The sequence below is a fragment of the Theobroma cacao genome, chromosome 8, assembly GCF_000208745.1.
Source record: "Theobroma cacao cultivar B97-61/B2 chromosome 8, Criollo_cocoa_genome_V2, whole genome shotgun sequence".
Lineage (NCBI taxonomy): Eukaryota > Viridiplantae > Streptophyta > Magnoliopsida > Malvales > Malvaceae > Theobroma > Theobroma cacao.
In genome coordinates, this window is record NC_030857.1 from 17,829,954 (window position 1) to 17,852,829 (window position 22,876).

General features: G+C 32.4%; 1 long non-coding RNA gene across 1 annotated transcript; it reads left to right on the forward strand.

Annotated features, from left to right (window-relative positions):
- Window positions 16,153-17,352, forward strand: LOC108663091. The gene is made up of 3 exons (XR_001929017.1): window positions 16,153-16,194; window positions 16,868-16,950; window positions 17,314-17,352. It is a non-coding gene; the product is annotated as an uncharacterized LOC108663091 (long non-coding RNA).

Sequence of the window (22,876 nt, forward strand, 5' to 3'; positions counted from 1 at the left end):
TTTGGTTTTTATTGTAAGCTTGGTGTTTTGGTTTTCAATAACCTTTGTAACTTATAAGTTATGGAACCATTTAATTTAAGAATGGATTTTTAATTTTTTAATAGAAACAAAAGAAATAACATTACAATCTAATCATTTTTGAGAAGCACACGCCCATAACAGCATTCATCAATAGGTCCCAAGGTCCAGTAGGAAGAGAATAAAAACAAATAGATTCCTCATCCAAAGAAAACCCTTTATTGGTCATATATAAAATCTGCCGAGGCAGTACTCTACCAACTTCCCATTGAGGACAAAGGAGACCCTGAATAGAACTTTTGAAATTAAGATAAGATAAAATGAGATTTATATCATTAGTTCTCATCTCCAAATTAATTACAACATGCCTGGGTTTCAAAGAAGTTGTTTTTCCTTTTGTAGCATAGGAAGAAGTACTACACGTTATAGATTTTCTTCTGATTAGTGATTTTATGTTTTTTCCCCTTTATGTCTAGACATTAAGGATCCATCTGATAACTCGTTAATAATTTTCAATGCATTTGATAGCTCAGGACGTTTTCATTGTGTTCCATGTGAGAATTTTCTACTTGTCATTCAAATGGGCTTGTCTTGTAGATGTAGCCCTCAGGGCTTTGCATTATAAAACGAAGAATACCCAAAATGTAAAATTGCAAAACGCCTTTGCCTTTAGGGTACTCTGAGAGCCGAGTTTCGTTTGGCTTTGCAAGTAAGGGTATAGAACCACGTCTACTACTTCCATAATTGTTGGTTAGGATAGGAAGGACGTAATTTCCATACCCTCTTTATTTCTTTTGTTCCCATGCTCAAACTGCAGGCCCTTGATGATTTTATAGAGAAAAACAGGATTGTCAGAGAAAGGAAATCGACGTGGTCGGAAAGTTTGGTGGAATTCTTCATTGAAACGAAGAACAATCTCCTTTAATGTGCAGCAAAGAACTATAGTCTGGCCTTGGAATGATTTCATTCTGTTTTCTGATTCAGATATTACTTTTTCTAGGAAAAATTCCTCATGAATTGCGAATCAACGAAACTATCCAAGTCAGAAATCACAAAAAATTTCTCTTTATGCCATAAAAGCAAGCTTGGTCGGTTAGAGATTGTTGTGCTCGTAATGCTTTTTAACGACTTCTTATAAAATCATGGAGGCAGGTGGGAATCTTAGTAACGTGCCCTAGGTTATAATTTATCTTAGCTCAATGTCTACCAAGCAATGTTACCACAAAGCTACAATCAACCATTAATTCCTTTCCTTACGTGAATCATACCAAAACATGGTTAACAGGGACGGATCTAAGAATTTTTTTGAATGGTGTCATGATATTTAGAAAATTTTTTTTCTCCATCTAGGATCTATTGCGAGAGTACTTAGATCAAATTGAACATGACTTTACTTAGAAGAATATTATTGAGTATCATCATTAATAGAATTTTATTGTTGTTGTTGTTTGGTATTTTTTTTTTTGCAATATTAATAGTTAAGAATACCCAATATTAATAGTTAATATTGTTTGGTATTTGAGCCTTGTCAGATAATTTCTTTTTTTTTTAAAATGTCTTTCCATGGCTTATTTATCTAAAATTATAAAACTTATTAAAAATTACTATTTATTAGTATAAATTAAAATATTAGAATTAAAATAAAATATGATTTTACATTAGCAAATTATCAGATTTAGTAACCAACAATATGACAATTTTTTATTCATTGATCAAAACTATATATAAGCATTCACAAACCACATAAAGTAAAATACAAAAATCAAATAATCAAAAAATATATCTACAAAATAAGAAAAAGAAAGACTCACAATTTCAAAATATTATTTGACATGTAATACTACTTTCTATTAGATAGATTATAATTATGAACCCAAATTATCAAATTAATCTAAAAAAAATTTAGACATGAAGTATTTAAAAACTTAATTTGGGTTGAAATTACTTACAATTGAAGCTAAATGAGTTGCTTTGAGAGAGTGAAAAATATAGTCAAGGACTAAGAAGGAAAAGGACTTGAATTTTTAAACAAAAAGAGTAGTTTAGGTTTTAACTTTTTTAATAAAATCTTAAATTATAGAAGAAAAGTTTTATTGTCTTTCCATATAGTATTTTAATATTAATACATAAATTACTTTTTGATAAATCACTTTTACTTGGAGGTTTTGACCCCATTCCCTATAAAATTGCAAAAAAAATAATGAGTTTATTAATATATTAATTACCCTGAATCTTAAATAAATTGTATAAAAATTAAAATATTTTAAGAAGTGAGTGGTGTCATGTGACACCACTCCTTCCAACATGGGTCCGATCCATGATGGCTGACCAGGTGTGTATTTTTTTTTTAAATCTGTCAGATTATCATCTATTGGGTTTTTGAAATGCATATTTCATATATAACTAAATATAAGATTACACAAATGCCAAATTGAGTCTACTGTCATAAGTTATCAGACTCTAGGCTCATTGCAGCATTACAATCTTCACTACGCAAACAAGTTTGGGTTTTAAAACAAACTTGTCTATCCATTTTCTTTATTTATGCTTTATTGTAGAGGATCATTGAAATCAATGATCCTTTTTGAGTCAAATTGTTATGTTTGATAAACCACCTTCTAATTTTTTTTTTTTGAAAAGAAACCACCTTCTCTTAATCACTTAGGTTATCAGTTTGAACTTTTACTATTTTGGTAGTATACATTTCTTCACATATACTTTAAATATTTATGTTATTTCTTTTTCCAAAATACCTATATGTAGGAATGGCTTCATTTGAATTTGTTTTTGTGCTGTTTACTGACATGGGATTGAATCTCCATTCATTGTTCAAGTTTTAACTTCTCCTCTATTCAATGTTCACAACGTATAAAAGTTTTCAAAGATGGAAAACCAAAGGGGAACGAGAGTGAAGATGCAGATTCAAGAGAGTAAAGAATTAGGAATCACTTTGTTTTTATTTGGATAGTAGAATAATACATGGCTGAGCTTCAAATACAATGTGGTATTTATAGATACAAATATTAAATTAGGATTTATTCTAATTACAAAAATAACCTTTGACCTTTGCAAATATTTACAAGTTTGCCCATGTTTTACGGCTTCATTCTTCACGCTCTTGCTCACCAGGAACATGAATGTCCATAATGCTCATCTTGCCCATCAAATGGTAGAACTATGCAGGCTGCAATGCTTTTGTGAACATGTATGCCAGTTGATTCTTTGTGGAAACATGTTTTGGAATGATAATTCTTTCCAAGACTTTATCTCTAATGAAGTGACAATCTATTTCTATATATTTAATCCTTTCATGAAAAATAGGATTTTTACATATATGTAGAACAAATTGATTGTCACAATAGAAATCAATTGATCTTTTATGTGTAACATCAAATCAGCAAGTAGAGATTGAATCCATACAGTTTTGTAAGAAGCCACAGCCATGGCTTTATATTAAGCTTCTATGGAGTTCCTTGCCACGATATATTGTTCCTTGGATTTCAAGCTAACAAGGGAATCTCCTATAAACACACCAAAACCTATAATAGACCTTCTAGTATATGGACAACCAACTTAATCACTGTCAGTATACACCTTTAAATGTAAATTCAAATAAATGCTAGTAGTATACCTTGTCTTGGTGCCTTTTTCAAATACTTAAGAACTCTATTCGCAGCTTGTAAATGACTATCACTAGGTTTCTCCATGAATTGTGTGATAAACATTGCTATGTCAAGTCTAGTGAAAGTTAAATATAAGAGTTTCCCCACCAGCTGCTTATATGTACTAGGATTCACAAAGTTCTCATTAACATTATCTTTTACAAACTTATCATTATAATCTATAGGTGTTGTAGCAGGTTTACATCCCAAAAATCCATATTCATTGATAAAATCTAAAGCATATTTCCTTTGACAAAGAAAAATACCTTTTCTTGATCTTGCTACCTCTAAACCAAGAAAATATTTAAGCCTTCCTAAGTCGTTGAGCTTAAATTTTGATTTCAAATATTGTTTTATCTGTTCTATTGTTGTTATAGTGTTGCCAATTAATATATCATCAACATAGACCATTAAAGCTATGAACTCTCTTTTGTCAATCCTTTTTGTATATAGAGAATTGTCAGACTTGGATTGATGAAACCCAAAATCTATGAGAATAGTAGTGAATTTAGAATTCCACTATCTAGAGGCTTGTTTAGGCCCATATAATGAATTTTTAAGCTTGCAAACTAATTGTGATGATCTTAGACACTCCTTTTTAACTAGGTACCCTCGAGTAGATCCATATACATTGTTTCCTCTGAATCCCCATTAAGGAAAGCATTGTCTATGTCCAATTGGGATAGATGCCAACCATAAATTACTATTAAAGATATAAATACCCTAACAATTGTATGTTTAGTCACAAGGTTGAAAGTCTCATGATAATTGAATCCTTCCTGTTGACTATAAAACTTAGCAACTAGCCAAGCTTTAAATTGTTCAATACTCCCATTAGCTTGCAATTTTACCTTATACACCCATTTGTATCCTATCATATGTGTGTCACTAGGAAGAGATACCATAGACCAAGTCCCATTATTCTCCAAAGCCTTAATTTCAAATATCATAGGTGCTTGCCACTAAGGATACTTCACTATTTATTTATAGGTTTTAGGTTTTGGAATTTGACTTAAGAAGTAGTAAAAACTTTAGGAGGATAAAAAAGTTGGCTAGAAGAAAGTACGTTTTGAATGGGATGTTTGGTGACCAAATTGGATTAGGAAGGTAAGTTATGTTAACAAGTTCCAAATCCTTAGGAATACTCTTTATTCCAGTGCTTTTTCTAGGGGATGAAGGCGTTGGTAAAGATTTTGAGGATGGAGTAACTATGGTATGTTGTTCATTGACATAACGATCAATAACAAAGTCATTAGGGGCATTTTGATAAGAAGGATTATCAAAAGAGTTATATGTTTCAGATTGTGTTTCAAAGTTATGGGGATAAACAAAATCAACTGGAATTGATAGTGAAGTATTAATGGGTACAATAGTAGAATAAGTGTTATTCTCAACATCCAAATAACGCAAAAGATTATGTTAGTGTAATAAGCTCAATATGTATAACTTCAAGAAAGAAGTGAATTGGCTTCTTTAAAAATTCTTTGCAATTTTTGTGAAAAATAAGTTTTCTTTTGAAATAAGACTGAAATACTAAATGCAAAAAAAAAAAAAAGAAAATCCAGAACATAATATTTTTATAGAGATTCAACCTTCTTGCCTACATCTTCTTTCTTAGTTCACCAAGGATTTTAAATCCACTATGTGTTAGCCTTAAGTTGTATCATGTTTTGATTCGACAAAGATCACATGCTTTCTTGAACTTAATGTTAAGTAATTGAAATTGTCTCAAATACATTTTTAATTCCTTAAGGTTACGTATTTGTTTGAAAAGCTATACTTCCTTAGAAAACATCTTACAATCTTTCAAAGAATGTATATTCAGCTAAGAATGCAAGAGCAAACATGCCTTGAAATGTTATTTGAATGTAGGAAAGGCAAGAAGGATATAGCTAGAGAGAAGCATAAAAAAAAGGTTAAGGAAATCTCAAGACACAAGCCAAGAGTCAATCTTAAAGAAGCTCGAGTCAATCCAAAGGTAGAAAAAGTGCAAGACTTAAAGATTATAAAGCCATATGTTGACCTTGAAAGTTTGTATTCGACCCTATCCCAAAAAGCTTAGGAAAATCACATTTTGAATAGCTATAGTCAACCCTGAACCAAGCATAGTTGACCCTGACAAATCAAAGTTAGGGAAAAGTCAAGATTACAATACCATAGTCAATCCTAAATCAAGCATTGTCAACCCTGACAAGTCAAAAGTAAGAAAAGTCAAGATTACATAGCCATAGTAGACTATGAGGAAGCATAGTCGACTATAGCATCTCAAATTTGCAAGAAACGCACTCTCAGAAGATGGATCGACCAGCAAAAGATTATACTTGACTATGGAAACCCTAATTTGAGAAATTTAAAGAACATAGTCGACCCTTAAGCTTCAACAACGGTCAGATTTGATTCAGACATGTGTCGAACAGCTCCAAACATTGCCCTACCTATAAATAGACGCATTTGAGACATTTTGAAGGAAGAGAAGATTTGAACCAAAGCTTCAAACTCTAGAGAGACTACTTAAAGTTCATTTTTGCTCTTTATCATCCTTTTAGTTTTCTACCAAGCTTACAAAGTTAAATCTTTACTTCATTCAAGCTAAAATTTCTTCTTTCACTACAACCAAGCTAAAAACTCTAACATCTAGCCTTTGTGGGGCAAATCTTTGCTATTACTCCTTTATACACACATCTTGTAAAGGTTTTAGCTTAATCTTGAAGTGTTATCTTGTAAGGGTTATCACTTCCCATTTAAAAAGTAAGAATTCCTTTTGTGGATTGTGTGGGTTACCGCTTCATCCTATGAAAAGCAAGAATCCCTTTGTTGATTATGTAAAGGTTATCGCTTGATCTCATGAAAAGCTATTGTAAAGATTATCGCTTGATCTCTTGAAAAGCTACTGTAAGGGATATTACTTGATCTCGTTGAAAAGCAAGAATTCCTTTATGGATTGTGTAAAGGTTATCGCTTTCCGTTAAAAAGCAAGAATACTTATTGGTGGATGGTTACCAAAGGAATGGATGTAGGCATCGAAAAAGCAGAACCACTATAAATTTCTTGGGTTTCTTTTTGATTTTTCGCATCATTAGTTGTTGTTTATATTTGCCTAAGGAAAATAGTTTTAAATTGATTTATTATTTTACACTTAGAAAAATATTTTCCTTTTACTTTTCATAGCTAGCATTTAACTTAAGAAAAATATGTATCTTGATATATTGTTTTTGTGCTTAAATGATTTATTGTTGAAAATTGTTTTTGATGCTAAAAAATATTTTTGAGTGGAAAGGTTTTGATCTTGATAATTAGATTTTCAAAACAAAATTTATAAATGCAAATTCACCCCCTTCTTAGTACATATCACTTTGATACTTCTACACTAACACTATGAAAAATACTTTTTAAGGATCAAACATAACCTTTACACTAGTCTTTTAAAGGATGAGCCTACAACATCTCTACTTTTTACTTAGGTTAAGATATAACCTCTCAACACTACCTTTTTAATCATTAACGTATAACCATTCAAGAGTTTTACAATAAATGAAGAGTTATAAATGTCTCTTAAAGGCTGATGGGCTACAAACTTTAGCTTGAGAGATATGGGTACAAGAATATCAAAAAAATTCAGCTCAATGAATACTGGAAGAAAGACTTAAATGCTATATGATAAGTGAATAAATGATCTTGAAGCTTTTCTCAAGTGTGGAGATGTTTTCTACTTCAAATTAGGTGGGAAGCTTCCTTTTAGAGCTTTTTAATCAATTAGAGCCATTAAAGACCAATTACAGCATGTCAGCCTTGAGTTATATCATGTTTTGATTTGACAAAAATCACATGTTCTCTTGAACTTAATGTCAAGCATTTGAAATTATCTCAAATACGTTTTTAATCCCCTAAGGTTACTTATTTGTTTGGAAAGCCAAGCATCTTTAGAAAACACCTTAGAAGCTTTCAAATAATGCATTTTCAGCTAAGAAATTAAGAACAAACATAACTTGAAATGTTTATTTGAGTAAAAGTACAAGGCAAAGAGGAAGTAGCTGGAGATAAGTATTGAAAAGGTAAGAAAACCTCAAGACACAAGCCAAAAGTCGATCCTAAAGAAGCTCAAGTCGATCTGAAGGCTGAAATAGTGGAAAACATGAAGATTACACAGCCATAGTCGCCTACAAAGGAAGCATAGTCGACCTTGACAAGTCAAAAGTAAGGAAAGTCAAGACCACATAGCTATAGTCGACTATAGAGGAGGTATAGTCGACCTTGAAAAGTTCAAGGCTAGAGCAAGTCCACTTTAAACAGACATAGTTGACTATAAGAGAGGCATAGTCGGCTATAGAAGGCTAGATTTGAAAAAAACATGCTTTTTAGAAGTTGATCAAGTCGAGGAAGATTATACTCAGTTATGAAAAACCCTAATTGAGAAATTTGAAGAATATAGTCAACCCTAGGAATGTTGTAGTTAATCCTCAAGATTTAGCAACTACCAAATTTGATTCAAACTTGTGTCTAATGGCTCCAAACATTGCCCCAGCTAAAATAGACGCGTTTGAGCCATTTTGAAGTAGAGAAGACTTGAACCAAAGTTTCAAACCCTAGAGAGACTACTCACAAGCTCATTTTTCACTCTTTAGCATCTTTTTAGTCTTCCATCAAGCTTTCAAAGTTGAATATTTACTTTAATCAAGCTAAAATTTCTTTTCTCACTACACCCAAGTTAAAATCTCTAGCATTTAGCCTTTGTGAGGCAAATCTTTATTAGTACTCTTTTGTATACACATCTTGTAAAGGTTCTAACTTAACCTTGAAAAGCTATCTTGTAAGGGTTATCACTTCCTATTTAAAAAGTAAGAATTCCTTTTGTGGATTTTGTGGGTTACCATTTCATTCTATGAAAAACATGAATCCTTTTGTAGATTGTGTAAGGGTTATCGCTTGATCTCATGAAAAAGCTATCATAAGGGTTATTATTTGATCTCGTGAAAATGCAAGAATTCTTTTATGGATTGTGTAAAGGTTATCACTTTTCGTTAAAAAGCAAGAATCCTTATTGGTGGATGGTTACCAAAGGAATGGATGTAGGCATCGAAAAAGCCAAACCACTATAAATTTCTTGTGTTTTTTTTTTTTTAACTTTTCGCATTATTAGTTATTGTTTATATTCGCCTTAGGAAAATAGCTTTATATTGATTTATTGTTTTACACTTAGAAAAATATTTTTCCTTTTACTTTTCATAGCTAGCATTTAACTTAGGAAAAATATGTATCTTGATATATTGTTTTTGTGCTTAAGTGATTTATTGTTGAAAATTGTTTTTGATGCTAGAAAATATTTTTAAGTGAAAAAGTTTTGATCTTGATAATTAGATTTTCAAATTTTTTTTTATAAATACCAATTCAGCCCCTTCTTAGTATATTTCACTTTGAGACTTCTACACTAACACTATGAAAAATATTTTTTAAGGATCAAGCATAACCTTTACACTAGTCTTTTGAAGGATAAGCTTACAACCTCTTTACCTTTTACTTAGGTTAAGGTATAACCTCTCAACACTACATTTTTAATCGTTAAGGTATAACCACTCAAGAGTTTTACAATAAATGAAGAGCTATAAATACCTCTTAAAGGCTGATGGGCTACAAAATTTAGCTTGAAAGATATGGGTACAAGAATATTAGAAAAATTTAGCTCAATGAATGTTGGAAGAAAGACTTAAATGCTATATGAGAAGTGAATAAATGATCTTGAAGCTTTTCTCAGGTGTGGAGATGTTTTCTACTTCAAATTAGGTGGGAAGCTTCCTTTTATAGCTTTTCAATCAATTAGAACCATTAAAGACCAATTGCAGCATGTTAGCCTTGAGTTATATCATGTTTTGATTTAACAAAAATCATATGTTTTCTTGAACTCAATATCAAGCATTTGAAGTTATGTCAAATACATTTTTAATTCTCTAAGGTTACTTATTTGTTTGGAAAGCCAAGCTTCTTTAGAAAACACCTTACAAGCTTTCAAACAATGCATTTTCAACTAAGAAATCAAGAGCAAACATGCCTTGAAATATTTATTTGAATAAAGGTACAAGGCAACGAGGAAGTAGTTGGAGAGAAGTATTGAAAAGGTAAGGAAACCTCAAGACACAAGTCAAAGTCAATCCTAGAGAAGCTCAAGTCAATTTGAAGGCTAAAATAGTGGAAACATGAAGATTACATAGCCATAGTCGACTACAAAAGAAGCATAGTCAACCCTGACAAGTCAAAAGTAAGAAAAGTCAAGATTACACAATCATAGTCGACTATAGAGGAGGTATAGTCGACCCTGACAAGTTCAAGGCTAGAGCAAGTCCACTTTAAACAGACATAGTTGACTATAGAAGGCTAGATTTGAAAAAAACATGCTTTTTGGAAGTTGATCAAGTAGAGAAAAATTATGCTTAATTATGAAAAACCCTAATTGAGAAATTTGAAGAATATAGTTGACCTTAAGAGTGTTGTAGTGGACCCTTAAGCTTCAGCAACGACCAGATTTGATTCAAACTTGTGTCTAATGCCTTCAAACACTGCCCCAGCTAAAAAAGATGCATTTGAGCCATTTTGAAGTAGAGAAGACTTAAACCAAAGTTTTAAATCCTAAAGAGACTACTCACAAGCTCATATTCACTCTTTAGCATCTTTTTAGTCTCCCATCAAGCTTTCAAAGTTGAATCTTTACTTTAATCAAGCTAAAATTTCTTTTCTCACTACACCCAAGTTAAAATCTCTAGCATCCAACCTTTGTGAGGTAAATCTTTGCTATTACTCTTTTGAACACACATCTTGTAAAGGTTCTAGCTTAACCTTGAAAAGCTATCTTGTAAGGGTTATCGCTTCCCATTTAAAAAGCAAGAATCCTTTGTGGATTGTGTGAGTTACCGCTTCATCCTTTGAAAAAGGAAGAATTGCTTTGTAGATTCTGTAAAGGTTATCGCTTGATCCCGTAAAAAGTCATTATAAGGGTTACTGTTTGATCTCATGAAAAAGCAAGAATCCCTTTATGGATTGTGTGAGGGTTATCATTTCTTGATAAAAGAAAGAATCCTTGATAGTGGATTGAAATTCCTTAGTTACTAAAGGCATGGATATAGGCATCAAAAAAGCTAAACCACTATAAATCGTTTGTGTTTCTCTTTAGTTTCCGCATTATTATTTATTGTTTATACTTGCCTTAAGAAAGTAGATTTATATTGATTTATTACTTTTCTGTTAGGAAAATATTTTTCCTTTACCTTTAGTAACTAGCGTTTATTTGAAGAAATATTTTACCTTGATTCATTATTTTTTATACTTAGTTATTTATTGTTGGAAATTTGTTATTGATATTAGAAAATTTTTTTGGGTGAAAAGGTTTGATTTTTTATACTTAGATTTTCACAGAAATTTTTAATATATCAATTCACCCTTTCTTAATATATTGTTCATTGCTACTTTCACACTAATACAGTAGAAACTAGTTGTTGGAGCATTAAATGCTGGTGTGCCGTGACACTAGGATCGACCTTGGTAGTTAGGTGTGTCGATCCTTGCTTCATATTTATCCTCAATTTAAATTATAGGATTAGGCTTTTAAACATAGGTGTCGATCCTAACTCCATGTGTTTGAATTATTTCTTCCTTTCTTCTTCAATGATCGACCTTAATATTATAAGGGTCAATCCGCCAAATATCCAATAAGTTCACTTTTCTTCTACTTTTTCTTCGGGTCGTCCTCTTCATGTTGGGGTGTTAATCCTTCAAGCTTCTAGTAACTTTTTTACGTTTTGTTTCATCTTGGAATCAACCTTTAAGCTTTGAGGGTTCAATTCTAAGTGTTTCCAGTAGCTATTTCATTCTTTGTCTCATCTTGGGATCAACCTTCGTGTTATGGGGTGTCGATCTTGTGAATTTCTAGTAGCTTTTTCTTCATTCTGTTTGCTTGAGATCAACCTGCTTTGTCCAAGGTGTCGATTCGACAATGTCCAAAAGCTAATATTGCTCTTTATTTCTCTCTATAATCGACGTTTCATTAGGAGGGGGTCAATCCTCACAGTTGAAAATTTGTCATTTTGAAATCTTTTGATTTTTTTTAAGTGTCAAAGACCTGTTAAACATTTTCTAAAATCTTAGGGAGTTGTTTAAGTGATTCAAATCATTTCAAAAGCTTGTTTGCAAATCCAAATCAATTTAATTTTGTCAATTTAAAACATAATTCAATTTTGAAGCTAACAATCTTTCCCTTTTTGATATGACAAATTAATAGCATAATTTACATTGAAAACTCTTTCTAACTTTGTTAGTTTATAAGCTCTTAGTTAAGAGAAAAATTTAAGAAAAAATGAGAAGGGTTTCTGAAATGATTTTTCAATAAGTTCTCCCTTTCAATAATTGTATTCATTTTTCAAAATTTTTCAATTGTAAGTGAGTGAGTAAAAGCATGCAAATGTGTTCATAAATCTTCTCCCCTTTTTTGTTATATGAAAAAGAATCGAAGTGTGAGTGTTAACAATTTTAATGCTTAAAGAAGATTAGTGAAAATCATCAAGAGCAGTAGACGTAGAAAGGCAATAAATAACAAGACATAGATAATAAATAAACAAGAAAATCATGCTATATATATTATAGTGAAAATTTTAGCATAACCTAGCATTACATAGAAAGGTTCAAGATAAGGAGCATAAAGACAAGCATATCTAGAAACATGATTAGAAAATATATGCAATACATGAGAAAAATAAAGTGAAAGTCATCCAAAGTGAGCTAAAGACCTCCTTTTGGAAGGAACTGTACAATATACTCTTCTATGGACTGTTGATGTTCAAGGACTTGTTGAAGACATTGATCAACATCACTAAAATGAGAGTTCATTACATGATGAACTTCATTGAACCTCATTTCAAGAGTATTTATGAGGAGATCAAGATGTTTAGCATTTTCTCCAATATGGCCCAAGAGTTGAGTCTCTATGGAGTCAAGTCGAGCTAGCAAAGAGTTGTACACATCTTCGGTGGAGAACACATTAGAAGAGCAGAGGCAAAAAATGGCACGCTAGTAAAAAAACTAGTAATCGGTGGGGGCAAAGGTGGAGCATGTGGAAGACATGGTGGTGCTTCCTCACCTTCTTGATGACCATGTTTCTTGACCTAAGTGTTGGAGGCATGATCCTCAAAATAACCCATTCGAGATAAAGTGCCTTAGTCAAGAAACTTAGCCTTGTGTTGTCAAATGGCAACGTCTAGTGAAGTGTCGATGTTAAAGTGATCAAAGTGTTGACATAGGACTTGACCATAGAGAAAACTAACCCAAGACCTATTCACAATCGTCATCATATTAGCAAATATGAAGTTCACTAAGTCTCTCAGTGTTTACCTCTTAATATGATGCATGAATCGTAGGTCTTCATCAGAGACTATAGAATGTTTGCTACCTATGGGTAATAGGATATGGCTAACAATGAGGTGCAAGAGTTGGTCCATCAAAGATAAACATGTGCAAAAGTTGTGAATCTTAACATTGTGCACATACATTTCCTGTTTTAGTTCTTGCACAATGACATCATCACTAATACAAGTAATAGCATCGGGTGCACTCTCAAGGCCTAGAACTTGCTCAAGTAGTTGTGGGGTGATTTTGATCGTTCTACCCATAACATCGGACAAGAATGAATCATCATGCAATGTCACCTCATTCTTACTAACTCTTTTATACCAGGCACTAGTATTGCTATAAAACACTTTGACTAATTGTTCGAAGATCGGCTTATTCATCCTAATATAATTAAACCATCTTAGTGCTAAAAAATTGTCTAAGTATGGAAAACTAATATTACTAAGGAAGGTTATGTCAATTACCCTTCAGTGATGAACACCCTTTGTAGCAAAATCATCATTGAAGCGTTCCTCTTGGTCTTCATTTGAAAAGTTTCGTTTGAATGGATCGAGACTGGAATAGTAACTTGCTTGCCCACGGTTGGTTATTCTTTTAATGCATTCGAGAGCCATTTTAGAGGTTTAAGAAGCTTTTGGAGAGTTGGAATCAACTTACACTATGAAGAAAATCAATTCGAGAGGTGAGGAATCGAGCTTGAAAACTGAAAGATCGATTATCTTCAGTTTGAAAGTTGAGTTAAGGTTTTTAATGTGACTTTCAAAATGAGGAGTGAAACCCCTTTAATAATGGATGGAAAATGAGGGTTTTCAATGAACAGGATGAATTTTTCAAAACCCATGTGAAGGTATTTGTGGAGAAAATGAACTTGGAAATGAAATTCAAAGGATTTAAAAACTTGCCTAGACACTTTAAAGCATTTTCTTGTCAGTTGAGATCAATACCTTATGAACCAGGGGTCGATCCTTGGTGATTTAAAAAAAAAATAACCCTGTGCATTGAGGATTGACCTTTAAATGATCCTTGTAAAAGCCATGTGTTTTAAAGAATCAGCTCGAGTTTTTGGAAATTTTTTAAAAAGACTCCCACTTAATAGGGATCGACCTTTAAATGGAACGGGTCGATCCTTGTTAGGTAGCTTATGTCCTTAGGCATGTTCTTAGCTCAACGATCAACATTCCCATACTGACCTTGCTACTCGGGGAATTTAATGAGTGCCTTGATTCAAGTAAAGATCAACCTTTTTGTTAGAAAGGTCGATCTTTGCACCTCAACAGCCTAAAATTTCACAGTGTTGGTTTTGAACAACAAGTGCAAGGGTTCAAGAATAAATTTTAAAAATGATTTAAAATTCAAGGCTTGTTTTAAAAGCATGTAAAAGCATATTCTTGAACTTGTACAATTTAAATTTATGAAGGAATGATGGAATTTGTGAGGCTTAGAATTGGATGGCTTATGTGTGTAAGATGTGTATGTTTTCGGTTTAATACATGCAAGTGCACATGGCCATACAAGTAATATAAAGGTAAGTTGAGTATTATTTCTCACAGAGATTTGCACTTATTCGTACTAAGTATTAAAGCAAAGACTATGGCGGTTTTATGGTATAGCTGGCCTTATCCAAAAAAGCAACAGAAATTATAAGAGTGAGTTTCACAAACTCAGTAAGCAAATATAGAAAAGGGGAAGAAGCTATACGGAGGAATATTTCAAAATACAATACATTCCAAGGTATGCATTTTCATTCATACACACACGTACTCATAAAACCAAAATCAAGCTTTCTTAACTCATGTATTCATGATGTTTATATACATCAAATCATTAGATCAAATCATATGTGTGATCCTTGAATAATGGGGGTTGAAGCATCAAACCAAAACTTTCCAAAAATTCTTTTAAATGATCTTATTTTTTAGAAATATAGTTCAAGTATCGACCCTATGTGGGGTGGGATCGATCTCAACACATAAAACCCATTCCTTGGTGTTCTATCTTCTAAGGTGTTACTGGATTTTTACACACACTCAAGCGTACGTGTCGGACAAGTAGTATAATAGTAAGTAAGTATCATTTCCTCAGGGAATTGTATATAAACTCTTGCTACTTACTAAAATTTGGCACCTTAATCTTATCAAAGTGAATTTAATTCTAAAAATTAATTAAAACTAAAATTCAAGCAACAAGCTAAACTAATGAGTTAGCACTAAGAAATTTCTAGGAGTCCAGAAAAATAAAGCCTAGGACTGTGGAAATAGTCTTCTTTTCATTTGGATTTAATTTCACTCCCTATACTTATATCAATGGGTTGGTTGCTAGCCTAGAGTCCAAATTTATTTACAATTCTCTGTTGAGATATTGTAAACTTACCTACCTTAACTAATTTTGTCAAGCCCAACTCTACAATATGTTTATTATGCCATTCTTACATAAGAATGCATGTTTGCTTACTTAGGTACCTCGTAAATCGTTAAAGGACGGTAATGTACCAAATGGTATAATTAAGTTGAATTAAGCCTCGAACTAGTCCAAATAGAGATTTTAAGATGAAATTGAGAATTTTAAAACCCCAGAATGACTTAAAATGATGATTTGGAGTTCGAGAACCGATTTGGAGTCAAATTGGAATTTTCATGACCTAGGGGCAAAATGGTCATTTTGCCACCCGAGGTTAAAAATTGGAATGTTGGAAGAATTTTTTGATCAAGATTGACTATTTAGAACATAATTTGAGTTTGAGAAGTGAAAAATTTTAATTTCGGCATTTTTCGAGTATAGGGGTAATATAGTCATTTTGCCACCCCAAGGGCAAAATTGTAATTTTACACCACCCAACACTTGTCCAACACATGGATTTTACCCAACATTATCATGGATAATTGTGAAAATTTAAGTGGTGGAGAGAGATTGCTTAATGGCTAAGTATGACATATGGACCAATGGAATGGTGACATGTGTCAAAATCTCATCCATTCATTATTTTCCTTATAAATTTACACAAAATCAGCCCATTTCTCTTCATTATGGCTGGCCAAAGCAAGAACAAAGGAAGAAAAGAAGAACACAAACCCTAGGTGGAAAAATTCAAGGGAAAAGTGTGAAAATTCAAGTAATCAAGCAATCAAAGGTAAAATTTCTTGATTTTGACTTGTGATCTACCTTTCCCATGCATTATTTTGCATTTTCCATAGTTGAATCACAAGATGTCATGAAGGATTCATGGCTGACCGAATTTAGAGAGAGAAAATTTGATGATTGATTTGGTTAGATTTTAAGATATTTTAGTGTTTTTAGTTAGTTAATGATGTGTAGCATGAAAAACCAACAAGAAAAATTCATTTTCTCCCTTAACCCATCATTGGCCGAATTCTCCATGTGGAATATTGATGATGATTTTGATTTTATTTCTAGTGAATTGGTTAGGAAATGATGAATTATGGTGAGAAAATCAAGTAGAAAAAATCATAGTGTTGATGCACTCACCATGGCCGAAATTTTCAAGAGAAAATGTGAAGATGATTTTGCTAAAATTTATGCTAATTAACTTGTGTTTGATGGTTTGGAGAATTAGAAGAAAAATAGAATTAATTGGAGTTGAATTGGACATGTTGACCAATTAATCGAATGATAGATCGAACTAGGCCAATACCGTATTATTTAGGTACACAATTGAATTTGTGTAGAACACCGTGTTTAGACAATAATCCGAACAATTTGCATTCCATTTCATGCATCCATATAGCACATTATAACGATTTAGCACTAATGTGGTAAATTGCTTGATTGTGCATTATGTCTAGGTGGTGAATCCTTCGATAAAGGTAAAAAAATTGTACCCGATGATCGATAGTCAGAGTACTCTAAAAATTTGACTTTCGAAATAGTGAGTAACCTTATCATCATTTTAATTATCTAAAGTGGTCTTTTTATTCAATTTTTTTGAATTTTATGGAAAATGAGTTTAAATGGTTAATTTTTAGGTTTTATAAACAAAATGTGTTTAAATGAAAAGATTTTATAATTTGTCTTGAAATTGAATGATGGCTTTGAAAATAGAGTAACTGGAGACCACTTGATGTGTTGTAAAATTATGGTTCTAATTGATGGCTTATGATAATATGTTGGCATGACTGGTTGGAATTGTGGTTTGTGAACTATATGAATTGTTCTGTTTTACATTTACAGGTTGGGTAGTATAATATTAGTCATGTCATGCTATCAAAATTTTATTATATGGTGCGTTTAGCTTGCTGCAGTGGGCGAGTTCTGTGGACCAGCGTATTAGAGGGGCATGGAATCCGATTATATATGTACCTCCATCGGAGAAGCCCGTAAGGTATCTCCTGAGGTATGGTTAGAGTTCATGTCACGTCGAACCACTTCGTGATGATGAACTCCACTAATGCCAAGGAACGACTGTGTTTTTCAAAAATAAAAACATGATTTATGCGTACATGATTTTTTTAACAACCTTGGCAGACTCAGTTAAATGCCTCGACTAAGGTATTCCCGAGAATAATTTTGACAGGAGCCAAGCTTTTAAGATACTCATAAGCCATGTTGATTATTTAAATGAAATGAATATTTATGTTATGAAATACATATTGAGATGAAATATTTTAATCGTCTCCATTTTCTCGACTTTAGATATTTTGGATGATGTTTGTTTACTCACTAGGATTATATAATCTCACCACTCTCATTTCCACCCATTTCAAGCTCAAAATAGGCTGTAGATAGTTGATTTCGTCGAAGCTACTATTGGATTTGCACCTCCAAACTGTAGATTTACAGTCTCCCTAACTTTTGGTTATTCGGGGGCCCACTGGTTATTGTAAATTAAATTAAATACTCTGGCTTACTGTATTACAATATGTATGAATTTATTTTATTTTTACACTGTAAAAATTATTTACGTATAACTCTAAAAATAGTGTTTAATAAGAAAATAGAATATCTTATTGAATATTTCTTTTATTTTTTTTTATTATATTTAAATAATCATAATTTTATTTTAAATAAAGGTTTTAGATGTTTAAACTTATTTTTTATTATGAATTATGTGTTTTGTACTTGCATACTACATTTTAGCAGATTTTGAAATGTTCAGAGAAAAATGACCAAAATGCCCCTGTGAGACAAAAATTATTTTTTATTGTTTTAAGTTGGAAATAATTTAAAATCTTTTAGAACATGATATTTAGCAACGGTTACTCACAGGGAGAATGAGAAACTGATATTAAAGCCTTACGGGATTTCGGTTGGCATTCCGGGTGATGAGTGTCTATTGGGACACCGCAGCGGTTGTCATGAGCTCGAGGGGAGTACCGAGTCGTGACAAATTTTCCATATGTCTATGTAGATTAATTAAAGTAGGTCCACTAAGCTTATACCCTAATCTTGGATGCACATGGTGTTTAGGTATATTTCTGTCCTAAATACTAATCAAATCACCTATGTTCTAAGTGAAATGAACACATACTATTCAAATCCTTAGTCTATTCTAAATTCCCTTTGTCAAGTTTCATTTAGAGACCCAACTCAATCTAATTGTTTATCAAGCAATTAGAAGCAATAAACATTGATTTGAAAAAAACAACACAATACCCATTAATATTGAGTAAAAGGAAATTAAAGTATCCAAACTACAAGTAAAGATTAACCATAATCTTAGGAATAGAAATTTAGTTCAACATATTTAATACAAACCCAATATGTCCAAAAAAATGTTCATTTATACAATAAAGAAGAGAGAGAGATAGAGAGAGAGAGAGAGAGAAATGAAACTAATGTGAGAAAGGTAAGCTAATGTGGATGATACAGCTCTCAAGAAAATCCTTCACTTCTCTTCCCCTTTTCCTCTTTTGTGTAGACCAAATCCTTAACTTTTTCTATCTCCCTTCAAAAGCTGCTCTAGATCTTCCCTCTTCTCTCTTTTAGCCTTAAAAAGACCTCTTTTTATACCACTCCACATGGCCCTCTGATCACTAAACTTCTTCATTTAAGTTGGCGTTGCAGCGTTGACTTCATTACCAAAGTCAGTGTTGCTTCACTGGACAGCACTACAGCACTGAGAGTGTGGCATTGCAGCGCCAAGCTTACTACTTATTGAGGGAGGATAGTTGATAAGGACAGCAATGCAGACTTGGGGCTGCAGCGCTGATGCTACTACCTTGTAGAAATGGTGCTGGACAGCGCTGCATTGCTGAGAGCTTGGTGCTATAGCATTGGAAGTTCTGTTTGGTGAAGAGGGACAGCACTATCAGCGCTGCAGCACTGTGCTTGCTATTTCCATGCTTTCTTCCTTCAAGATGCCTTGTGCAAAGCTGCTGCAATCAAACTACTTCTAACGTAATTTTGACCATTCTCATATCAGAAATAGGTGAAGTGATAAACATAAAAGTTATAACCCTTCCTCTTAACTTTCCAATGGTCTAAGAATCATATTGATTGAACTTCTGTAGATTGCGTTATGTCTAAAATACAACTGCATATTCAATGAAGTCTATACTCGACCAACTTGTGTAATTCGTTGCCACATGACCCCTTGTCTTTTGAAGACATTGAAAACATAGGAACTAAATCAGCCATAGCTAAAACTAGGCATTTTTACCATATAAAAGAACTAAAATAACTTGAAGTAAACTAGCTCAATCATGAGTTAACTAATTAAAGAAAAACAAAGAAAACTACTTACAACTTTGCCTAAACTTAAAGACTTAGTCATTTTATCACTCAAAATATGCAAGATCGCTCTATATAATAAAGTTATTATAAGGATCGACCCTTGATCTCTTAGGGGTTTATCCCCACAACATAACATCACTTCGCTAAGTGTTTTGTTTTCTAAAGATCAACCGTTACCCTTTTTCGAGGATCAATTCCCCTAACACAGAATGTTGGGATAAATGCCCAAACTTTTAAGGATCAACCCTTTGAGTAAAGAGAGTCAATCTTTTCGGACCAAAATTCATTTTTAACCTTTAAAAAGCTTATGTTTTGACACTAAAAGGGAATTCATCTACCTTTATGCACAAACACTGAAAATTCGAAAATAAGTCGTATAAAAAACGTAGTTAACTCAAAATTCTTAAGCCATGTCTTACAATAAAATCAAATATCAAAATCATGTGAAAACCTCTCGAGGTTCCAAACTAAGTATACCAAACCATAATCGTTTCAAAAACTTGGAGCTTATTTCTTAAAAAGCTCAAAACAAAACGAACCAAGGGTTTGTAACCCAAAGGAAAGGCTATTCCTCATTACCTAGTGCCAAATTCGCATAATGCCATAACTGCTAATGGTATGATTTTAATAGAAGAAATAAACATGTAGCTTAAGATAAATCAGATCATGTGCAATCATCCGGCACACATTGCTAGCATAATCATTCTTGCTAGCTAGAGCTCAAATCATTGTACATAATTACTAGCATCCATTGTCGCTAGCTACAAGACCTTAACTCAAGACACTCCATTAAAACATTTTGAATAGAAAAAACAAAAATTAAGGGTGAACTCATTCATCCCCTTATACTAAACAGATGGACATGTAACTCATACAATGTTGCTAACAAAATTTTTTTCCAGAATACGCAAACCTTTGCTTAAGGTTGCCAATAGACGTTTACAAAATTCTACACAATCTTTTCAAATACACACTTAAGCACGAGTGAAAAAAATTAGAGTTACCCAACATGTGGCTTATATAACATTTAAGTTCAAACTCATTTTGAAGAGTTGAAAATAGTAAAAGTGCTTGTTTTCTATGCGCAAACTATTATTATAGTTCATATACTTATATTAGTATGTTTGAAACATATTTAAAAGTATCAACTCAACAATCACGCTTTCTAAAGTTTCATTTAGCAAAATAGATATCAAATGTAGAATAAAACCAGACATGTTTATACTCAGCAAAATATGTTCAAACTACATATCTACTTAGTGGAAAGGGGCACTTTCTCTCTAGCCTTCAGTCCACCAAAATCTTTGCTCATCCTAATATCCTCGAGCTTCAACATTGCCTAACGTTACCAAAATCTATCATTAATTCCACAATTTCTCTCAAATTCCTTAATTCGAAACTAGTCGAGTAAAACCTCAATTTCTTAAATTTTGTTCAATTCAAAATCAACAATCCTTCAACTTCATATCCACAACCTCAATAGCCTAAATTAACAAGTCCTTACCTTGGTAAGCTTATTGGAGGGAGAATTAACCAATCCTTAGCTTAAGTAGAAGGAGAATGAGCTGAATTATAGAGAGAGAAAAGTATAAACCAAACTAACCAAAAGTAATAGCCTAAGGAAAGCTAAATCTCACCTTAATTCCAAGTTTAAAGCTTCAAACTAGGTCAAATTAGAATGAGGAATGAAGAAAAAAGAACTAGATAGTGTTTGGAAATGAAAGTAGAAAGAATGACGTGAAAAGCAAAAAGAAAAAGAATAGGCTGATGGGCCAAAGTACCTTTAAAATTGGAGAAAAGTCGATCCTCTTGAGGCAAAATGCAAAAATGACATTTTTTCTTTATTTTTTTCCTACTTTATCCTCCGAACACCCCTTTTTCACTTATATTAGTAGACTTAAAGGTGAATCAAGTATATTAGGTTCAGAATAAGGTATTTTACTAGCTCACAAAAAAAAAATTTCCATTTACTCATGCATAACAAATCGAGGTTTTACAGTTAAGGTTTACTTTAGAATACTGTTGGAATCATTCTCTATCAACAACTCATGACTTCTCACCCATGTGGAGGTTGTAAAAAGTAGCATTACTTCTCTAATTGTTAGCAATTTAGCCATACTCGCATCTCCCCATCTAATGGACTTTGAAAATTGCATTTAATTCTTCCTTGATCACCTCTTAAAACCTCGTCAATCCTTATATCCCCTAGACTTCCCCTAGCTGTTCCATCCACATTGAATTTTAATTGTCCCAAATTAGGACATTTCCACTCCACCGCATTCATTTTGTTGGTTTTTTTCTTCTTTCAACAACTCCCAACTTAGGGTCGTGAAACATGTCCAACACTATCATGTTCAATTCTAACCATTTTGATTTTACCTACCATGCTATTATAATACCCCGTACTTTGATATGGTGACTAATAAAAACTTACTGGATGCCAATTGAGGTTAATTATGATGTTTAGAAATGATGAAAGATGAAAGGAATAGTTTGAGATAAAATATTTCGCACACGAGAAAAAAATAATATTTTTATCGAAGAAGAATTTGTGAGATAAAAAGTGATTCGGAAGTCAATTGAGGCCTAATAAGGTATTTTGGGTACCAAGGGGACAAGAGGAGACGAGAAAATTTTTGGAATAAAATAATATTTTATTAATAAAATAATATTAAAATATTAATATTTTATTAAGTGCCAAAAATTTTCATGAAGAATGAGTATATGATCAATCTAAGTGGGGGAGAAGAAGAATGAGAGAATTTTGGAAAAAAAATGACGTTAATGGGGCCGCGTGTCTTTATTAAGTAAAGATAGTGTGGGTAAAAAAATATTTTAAATATTATGGGGACACTGCATTGGAGTACAAACTTCATACTTTGTTTGTACATATGTAAAAGAAGGTAATAGAAGGAAATTGGAGTTAAATGAATGTTGGGAGGACTAAATTAAAATGGAAGGAAACAAAAAGGGTAAAATGGTCATTTTGCATTTCGAGTTAAAATTTTTAAGTTTTCATGAACTCGAGCATTTTTAGACCCTTATGAACCTTGTCTCAGTGTCAAAGAAGTAAAAAGATTGTATAAAGGCAATGAAAAAACAAAATGACATAGTTAAGGGCA